The 8,336-nt window shown below is 40.2% G+C and overlaps 1 long non-coding RNA gene across 1 annotated transcript; it reads right to left on the bottom strand.

Annotated features, from left to right (window-relative positions):
- Positions 1 to 294: 294 nt before the first annotated feature.
- LOC128412394 (uncharacterized) lies at positions 295 to 812 on the bottom strand. The gene is made up of 2 exons (XR_008330084.1): positions 691 to 812; positions 295 to 407 (listed from the first exon to the last, which is right to left on the bottom strand). It is a non-coding gene; the product is annotated as an uncharacterized LOC128412394 (long non-coding RNA).
- Positions 813 to 8,336: the final 7,524 nt, after the last annotated feature.

Genomic DNA, 8,336 nt, shown 5'->3' with positions numbered 1-8,336 from the left:
TCTTTTAATTTTGTGACTGCTGTCACCATCTGTAGTGACCATGGAGCCCAAGAAAGTAAAGCTCTCACTGCCTCCATTTCTTCCCCTTCTATTTGCCAGGAGGTGATGGGACCAGTGGCCATGATCTTAGTTCTTTTTACGTTGAGCTTCAGACCATATTTTGTGCTCTCCTCTTTCACCTCTTTCATGTATGCATGCTACATTACGGATATTTATTCTGTTTTATGCTCCTGTTGCTATTGCATACGATATACATGCCAATCTGGAGCTGTTTTGACAGATCTGCTCCCCTCCTACACAACGAGTAAGTATGATTTATTCGGAACATGCGCCAGAGACAATGAATTCGCCTGCATCTTGAAATACCAGGCCAGATCGAAACCACATGGCTGCCTGTAGTGTCTAATCTGTTCAAAAGAAGAGGAAGGAAGAGAGATTATTAAATTCAATTTAGCTGCTTTATTTCGCTTTGAAACAGATGTTGAAAAGTGTTAAAATGTATTGCTTTTTCCCAACTGTTTACACTCAAACATGTCAGTTTCGGCCAAGTGTGCATGTACAATGTAACAAACCTGAGGTAGCAAAGTAAAGTCTACAACTTTAGATTGTAAAAAAGGAGAGCTTTCTGTATTGCCCCACATAAAAATTCCCTGCAAGTAGAAAATGAGCAAAACAGGGGAAATATTTTACCTCAGCTTTGCCCCTGCTGTGCTACCTTTCTAACTGAAGGATTGTTTTCTTTCCCCCCTTCTTTCCTTTCATTCTTTCATTCTCTCTTTCTTTCCATATTGTGGATCATAAAAAAGATGGCACCCCACTTGGGAGTCTGAACTCTGCTATTTATGACATCAGGATTCTATCACTTCATTTCCACCTCAAGCTGCTGGTATAAAGAAGATCCAGTCCTGATTTTCAAATAATCTAATCGACATTTTCCTCCTATCACATAGTCTTGCAGGGGTGTGTGCAGGGCTGGATTTAGGGTTGATGAGGCCCTAAGCTACTGAAGAGTCTACTCGAGTGTAGGACGATCTCCTGACAACGGGGCCCTTTATATGTCCAGCTGTCCTTTGTCAACAACAAATTGTCTCTATTTTTTGTTTTTGGATACACGCTATATGGTAATTTATGGACCTAATAGGTATCTAAAGCCATTTGGCACTGTTGCTGTATGTAGGTTTTATTTTATTTGTTTTTATCTTATATTTTGGAAATGTACATCCAGGTTTTTCCCCGTTAATTTTTTTTTGGGGGGGCCAAAAGAGTGGGTCCCTAAGAGTGGGGCTTGTTTAGCTTATACGTAAATCCATCACTGGGTGTGTGGCTGATTTGCAGTAGCACTGACATTCAGAAAGTGCATTTTCGTATTAAATAGTTAGAAGGTGATAAGTAGGTAAAAGATTTTCAATGTTAAAATTTCCAGTGGGTGATGTTTGCTCATTTTTCTGAAGCTGCTAAGGAAAGAATGTTGTGGGGGTATTCTTGAGATGTGCAAGAATTGTTGACCACATACAAGATTATGGTGGAATCCAGCTGAATTGGGTAAAGTCTGGCATTGTAATGCTTTGTAATAGTGTCCCCAATGACTGGGCAAACCGAAACTGTACTCTTTTATTTCCTCAACAACAGAAGAGGATCCAGCTGTATGTATTTATTACAGCCAAACTATTGCTAAGCCAAATCTGAATAGCAGCATGTAAAACAGTAAGAGTTTATTACAAGCCTTTGACTTTTAAGCAAATGAAACATACTGGTTTTTATTCACCATGGCAACATCACTCTTTTAAAAGTATTGTGTTTCTTATTTGAAGATCACCAAAGGTCACTTTCAAAAGTGGTTTGGATCCTTTTTCACCCAGGAGCCTGAAGTTGCCTTTGAGTCTCCCTTGCAGGACTGATATGAATGTGATTGTTGTTAATATTGTTAATGAATGAAAAGGTGATATAAATGTTGGTTCCAGCCAATGTCGGTTTTTCATTCATATTATATCAAATGAACAAAAGTCTCTTCCTAAATTGCAAGTAGACAGATGAGTTGCTTGCAGACCTTTTGGATTATTCCCCCCTTTTTGGCTACCTGAGCAAAGAAAATAATCTCTAGGCAAACGAACACAACTGTGCTGTACTGGGACATTTCTGCTTCCGATGAATGTTGCTTCTTAAAATGTCCTGTTTATTTAATCTTTCCCTCTTTGACATTCTTTATTCATCCTTCAAATTCATACAACTCACAATGAATGACATTAAAAATATCAACAATACTTCCCAAGAAATGTGCAAACATGAATATATTCACAAAACCAAAGACTCCTTTTGTGGAATGATACCTGACGAAAGGGCAGATTGATGGTTTTGTAGACCTTGAGTGAGTTTCTGATTGGTGTACAATTTTGAACGGCTGACAAGTTTCAAAGTGTTAGGCTTGGCAAAAGTGGATTGTATGGCATAGTACAATATTGTTGCACGCCAACCCGATATCCGAGTGGTGCAAGATTTCAGGGGTTCCATGTACTTACCCAGAGTTCTGGCTTCCTTTTGGAAATGAGGCACAGTGGAGCTGTGGTGTCTTAATGATATATGGTTTATTGACACATATATATATACAATCTGAACATACGATGGAGGAGTTCACAGCATTAACACCCCAAGAGGTCCTAATTTATCCCATAGCCACAGCCTTGGACTCAGAAATCAAACAGAAATCAAACATCATGCTGTAACCTTCCCCTCACCAGGTCACATCTTAGCCAACTCTAAAAATCTACCTCAAACTTTGTATTTGTCTTCTAACTTCTTGATAAATAAATGCTGTTGGACTTGAATGCTGGTTTTGGAATTAGAATAACTCCCCAAATATTCCAGATCTTCCATACATTTCAACATTCAATATTAGTCTGAAAATAGTACAAGAGTCAATTTCAAGTCCCATAATTCCTTTTCAACCTTCCATTCTCCTTGCAACCATCCTGTAGGGAAGACTGAAACGTATTATTAGTAGCAGTAATTTGTGACAGTATTATTGCTGAAGAACATTACAGTCAAATAAAAAAGGTAATTTTCTGTTGTCTGCAGGACAAAGATTCATTTAATTCATTGGTGTAGGGCACCAAGGTTGATCATTTGCTAGTAACGTATTAAAGTTTTCAAGAGCAGCTTATTGTAAAAGATTCAGTCTCAATTATTAAACTCTTACAGCATTTGTTCAGGATGCTAAATTACACTATACTTTTGCTTAATCAGACAAAGCCTCATAAAAGTTCGCACTTTTTGACCTTTTCGCTTGAAAAACGAGAAGTACCTTTTAAATTATTGACTGAATTCTTCAGCACCTGTCACCTGTGAGTCACGGTGGACTACTATCAAAAGATAACTCCTCAAAATACAGTGTCACTAAATATTTCATCTTAATGATAATATGGTCTGTTCACAATTTGAACTTTATATCAACCTTTGGAATAGAATTTTGATAAAAGTCATAGGAGGTCCTTGCTCTTTTTGTTCCTTAATTCATTAACTTCATGTGCTGAGAACAGAAGCCAGGACATTTAAACATGGACCACACTGTTCACTGTTAATAAGAGATACTGATTACCCCCCCCCCAAAATCAATTTTAATGTAAAAAAATTAAAATAATAATAATGGAGAGCAAAGTGCACAAAGACAAACTATAATGAGTTTTAATAGGCACAGAGGTATCTCTAACCCACAGCTGAAAGTAAGAATCCCTATTAATATAATTGGGAACAGAGTTTGGCCCAAAACGTGTACTTACTAAAATGCATGTTACATGCATTTGCCGAGTTATCCCTTCTAAAAATTCTGCTCCTATTGGCGAGCATCATTCTCATATTTGGAGTTCCCTGTAACTGAAAGCACAGTTATTTTTTATTGTTTTATTTAGTTATGATGTTATTATCCTAGGCTTTCTCCACGGAGTTAAAATAATAGAATTGAAGAGTTGGAAGGGATCCTGAGAATCATTTAGTCCAACGCTTTGCAATGCATTTTGTCTTCACAACAGCCCCATGAGTAGGTTTTGCTGAGAGGCTGTGACTAGCAACTTCATAGCTAAGTAGGGAGTTGAACCTGTCTTTCCCTAGTACTAGTTCAACAACAACAACAACAACAAATTTTATTATTTATACCCTACCCATCTGGCTGGGTTTCCCCAGCCACTCTGCGTGGCTCCCAACAGAACACTAAAAACAGAATAAAACTTCAAACATTAAAAACTTCCCTAAAGAGGGCAGCCTCAGATGTCTTCTAAAAGTCAGATAGTTGTTTATTTCCTTGACATCTGATGGGAGGGCATTCCACAGGGCAGGCACCACTGCCGAGAAGGCCCTCTGCCTGGTTCCCTGTAACCTCACTTCTCGCAGTGAGGGAACCACCAGAAGGTCCTCAGTGCTGGATCTCAATGTCTGGGCTGAACGATGGGGGTGGAGATGCTCCTTCAGGTATACTGGGCCGAGGCCATTTAGGGCTTTAAAGGTCAGCACCAACACTTTGAATTGTGCTCAGAAATGTACTGGGAGCCAATGTAGGTCTTTCAGCACCAGTGTTATATGGTCCCGGTGGCCACTCCCAGTCACCAGTCTGGCTGCTGCATTCTGGATTAGTCGTAGTTCCTGGGTCACCTTCAAAGGCAGGCCCGCGTAGAGCACATTGCAGTAATCCAAGCGGAGATACCTAGAGCATGCACCACTCTGGTGAGACAGTCTGTGGGCAGGTAGGGTCTCAGCCTGCATACCAGATGGAGCTGGTAGACAGCTGCCCTGGACACAGAATTGACCTTCACCTCCATGGGCAGCTGTGAGTCCAAAATGACTCCCAGGCTGAGGCTGCGCACCTGATCTTTTAGGGGCACAGTTATCCCATTCAAGACCAGGGAGTCCCCCACACCTGCTCTCCCTCTGTCCCCCCAAAACAGTACTTCTGTCTTGTCAGGATTCAATCTCAAACTCTAACCACTACCCCACCAACCATAGGGGAGGAGCCACAGCTCAGTGTCAGAGTATCTGCTTCGCATGCAGTTTCCCAGGTCCCATCCTGGCGTTTCCATGTAGGGCTGAGAGAGGAGTCAGCCTGAAAATCCTGAGCTAGATGGATCAATGGCCTGATTTGTATAAGGCAACTTTCTATGTTCCTATCACTCTAGGCATAATGACATTGGGATGCTATCAAATGCGGCAACTCCATGTCAAGTTTGTGGGCAGCAGCCATTGACAGGGACATGAATATGATGTGACAATAATACAAGACAAGTAAATGTGTCAAAATATTATGTGCGTGATGGGTGGGAAGAATTCAAGACAAGTCAGGGGCTGTTCTGCCTCATCTGGGTCTCCTTCAGCCCTGAAGATGGTTTATTAGTGTCCAGAAGTGTTCATAGTGCTGTGGTTTTTGAGGCAGAAGAACACATACAAAGTTTGTTTTAAGGCCATCAAATGTGCAGATCCAAGTCAAACTAGAACTCTGTGTGTGTGTGTGTGTGTGTAAATAGTTGGCACAATAAGGGATCACTTTCCACAAACTGAATGTCTTACAAGCAAGTAACTTCTCTGTGTAGAAAATTGAATGAATCATAAAAGCAGTAGGAATTGAGAAATGCATGTTGTACATCTAAGGTTCAGTTTACCCGAATTGTTTCCCCCCACGCATGATTGTCACACATCTTCCCAGAGATGAATTCGCACCACAAGATATCTTCTCTGCCCCCCTCAGTGCAGCTGCAGTTACCTAGGCACTGTTCCTGTGTTTGCAGCAGCTAGAGAAAGTGGTGTTTGATGATCACAGAAACCAGCACAACAGCATGGAAATGCATCTCTATATGCGCCATATGGATTAATTGGCCAAGGATATTCAGAATGCATCATGTACAGATTTTTTAAAATTAAAAACAACAACAATACAACCAGGCTCTATATCACCGCATACAGACAGAGCATAAAACTGTGATTGACTTCACATGCACACGGTAAAACCGTCATGTAAAATAAATGTTAATGTTGTTTATACTCCTAACAAACTATGCAAGGGATTCGTAGAATTCCTTTCACAAACAGGTACTTCTGTGTAGGAAATGTGTGCCTTAAAGCGATAGCTATAAGAAACTAAAAACACTCAAGATGCTTCTGAAAAACTCAAAGGTCCCCGGAGTCGGCAGCATTTCCAGCTTTTATATACAACTTCCACGTCTCAGTGTTATTTCTTAAAAGCATTCTCTATCGTCTTTAGGTTTCTGCCATTATCCTTTGCCAATGAAACAGGAAGCCACAAATGCATTATGAAATTGCAGCTTTTGACAACTAAGTATATTCTTGTTGTGTTTTTTTTTTATTCCTTTGCTTTTATGTTGTACTTGAGTATCATGTAAATTCCACAAGCAGTGCACATGTTTAAATGGCTTTACAGGTTTTCCACTTCAAAAGCAAAGCTACTGTTACATGGCAACACAAGTCCGGGTAAGCATAAGGCTTCGGCAAGGATCCTTACTAAAAAAATATATGTCTTGATTTCACCTAGTTTTGGCCTTCCAGGCTTGCGGGTAACAAGAACTACTTCTTAATGGACTGTTTAAAACTAGCAAAGTTTTGAGCAACTGCAGCGAGAATACTTCTGGCCCAAAAATGGAAGCAGGAAGAAATTCCAACGGTGGAAGAATGGAGACTGAAATTGACTGAGTACGCGGAATTGGATAAATTAACAGGGAAGATTCAATATCAGCGGGACCAAAAGTTCATCGAGGACTGGGGAAGATTTACAGACTATCTGAAAAGTATAAGTGATGAACAGATAACGCTTGTTGGTTTTCAAGAGACTCTGTGAAAAAATAAGGAATGTTGTAAAAAAGAGAGTAAGATGGAGAGGTGATATTTAAGGGCAATAATAAGTTTAGAAATGCGCTAATAATATAAATGTAAACGGAAGATTGGCAGAGAAACTGAGGGAAGTCAAAAAAATGAATGTGTGATAAAATGTGATTGGCTGTATAAAATTGTTTGTGAAAATGAATAAATAATATAAAAATTAAAAATAAAACTAGCAAAGTTTTGGAGCTCCAAATGCTAATCTTACAAAGCTGAAGTCATTTGTGTAAGCAAAGCCTTTTCTTAGTGGGTGCAGAAATCAGGTGCCTAAAACGGAATATCTTTAACAGTATCATAAGAATGAATATCTTTCACATCTGGGAACAGAGGAATGGGTTACCATGGAAGTAGCTGTGTGTGAGAAGCCTATGCGCACAGGCTTCTCATTCTCAAATGCTCAAGCGCTGGGGTGGTGAGCTATGCAACCATGGGTGTCAGATCCAATGGTGCAGCCAGTGCTTTTTTTTTCTTAGGGGGGGATGCAGGGGTACGCATACCCCTAAACAATTTGTGAATCTAAGTTTGGCCTCACTGAGGGGCAGTGTTTCAATAGGAGTGGGAAAAGGAGAGTGGCCTTAAACATTTTTTTAGAACAAAAGCACTGCCCCTCTAAGCAGAAGAAGAGTCCTTGTATACAATTAAAGCATGAAGGAGGTTAAATTCTCAGCTCCATCTAGTGAAAGGAAGCAAGGCAGCTTCGCCAGCTTGTGCGTTTAAAACATTTATCCACACGGCACATGTGAGGGCATGACCTATTTAAAAAGATGGCAATCCTAATTCACATATATGTACAGAGGGGGGAATGCAGTTAAAATATTGTACAAATACAGTGGTACCTCGGGTTACATACGCTTCAGGTTACAGACTCCGCTAACCCAGAAATAGTACCTCAGGTTAAGAACTTTGCTTCAGGATAAGAACAGAAATTGTGCTCCGGCGGCGCGGCAGCAGTGGGAGGCCCTATTAGCTAAGTGGTGTTTCAGGTTAAGAACAGTTTCAGGTTAAGAACAGACCTCCGAAACAAACTAAGTATGTAACCAAAGGTATATCACTGTACATATAAACAACTCAATGATCCCTTCATTCTTTAATATTATAGTATCCAAATATCCATCCAGCAGTTTACAAACAAACAACCCTATTTTCCTCACTCTTCCTCCACACGCCCCAGACTGGAGAAGATGTGCTAATGAACTGAGGCAGAAACACAATCTCATGAATGTGAAATAAAATCCCACTATGTTCAGCTGGGGGTAAGTATTTTGAAGATTGCAGGCAGCTTCAGGTGGTGTGGTGTTAACAAGAATTTTTTTAAGTATTGGGAGCATAGCTGTCAACTTTTCCCTTTTCTTGCGAGGAATCCTATTCGGAATAAGGGAATTTCCCTTTAAAAAAGGGAAACGTTGACAGCTATGACTGGGAGTGGGGTTTGGGCAACGGGGTGGGACTGAGGCAGCAAAATGTCT

This window comes from Podarcis raffonei, chromosome 4 (assembly GCF_027172205.1).
Source record: "Podarcis raffonei isolate rPodRaf1 chromosome 4, rPodRaf1.pri, whole genome shotgun sequence".
Lineage (NCBI taxonomy): Eukaryota > Metazoa > Chordata > Lepidosauria > Squamata > Lacertidae > Podarcis > Podarcis raffonei.
The sequence above is the reverse complement of the archived record's forward strand: the minus strand, read 5'-3'. Positions and strand labels throughout refer to the sequence as shown.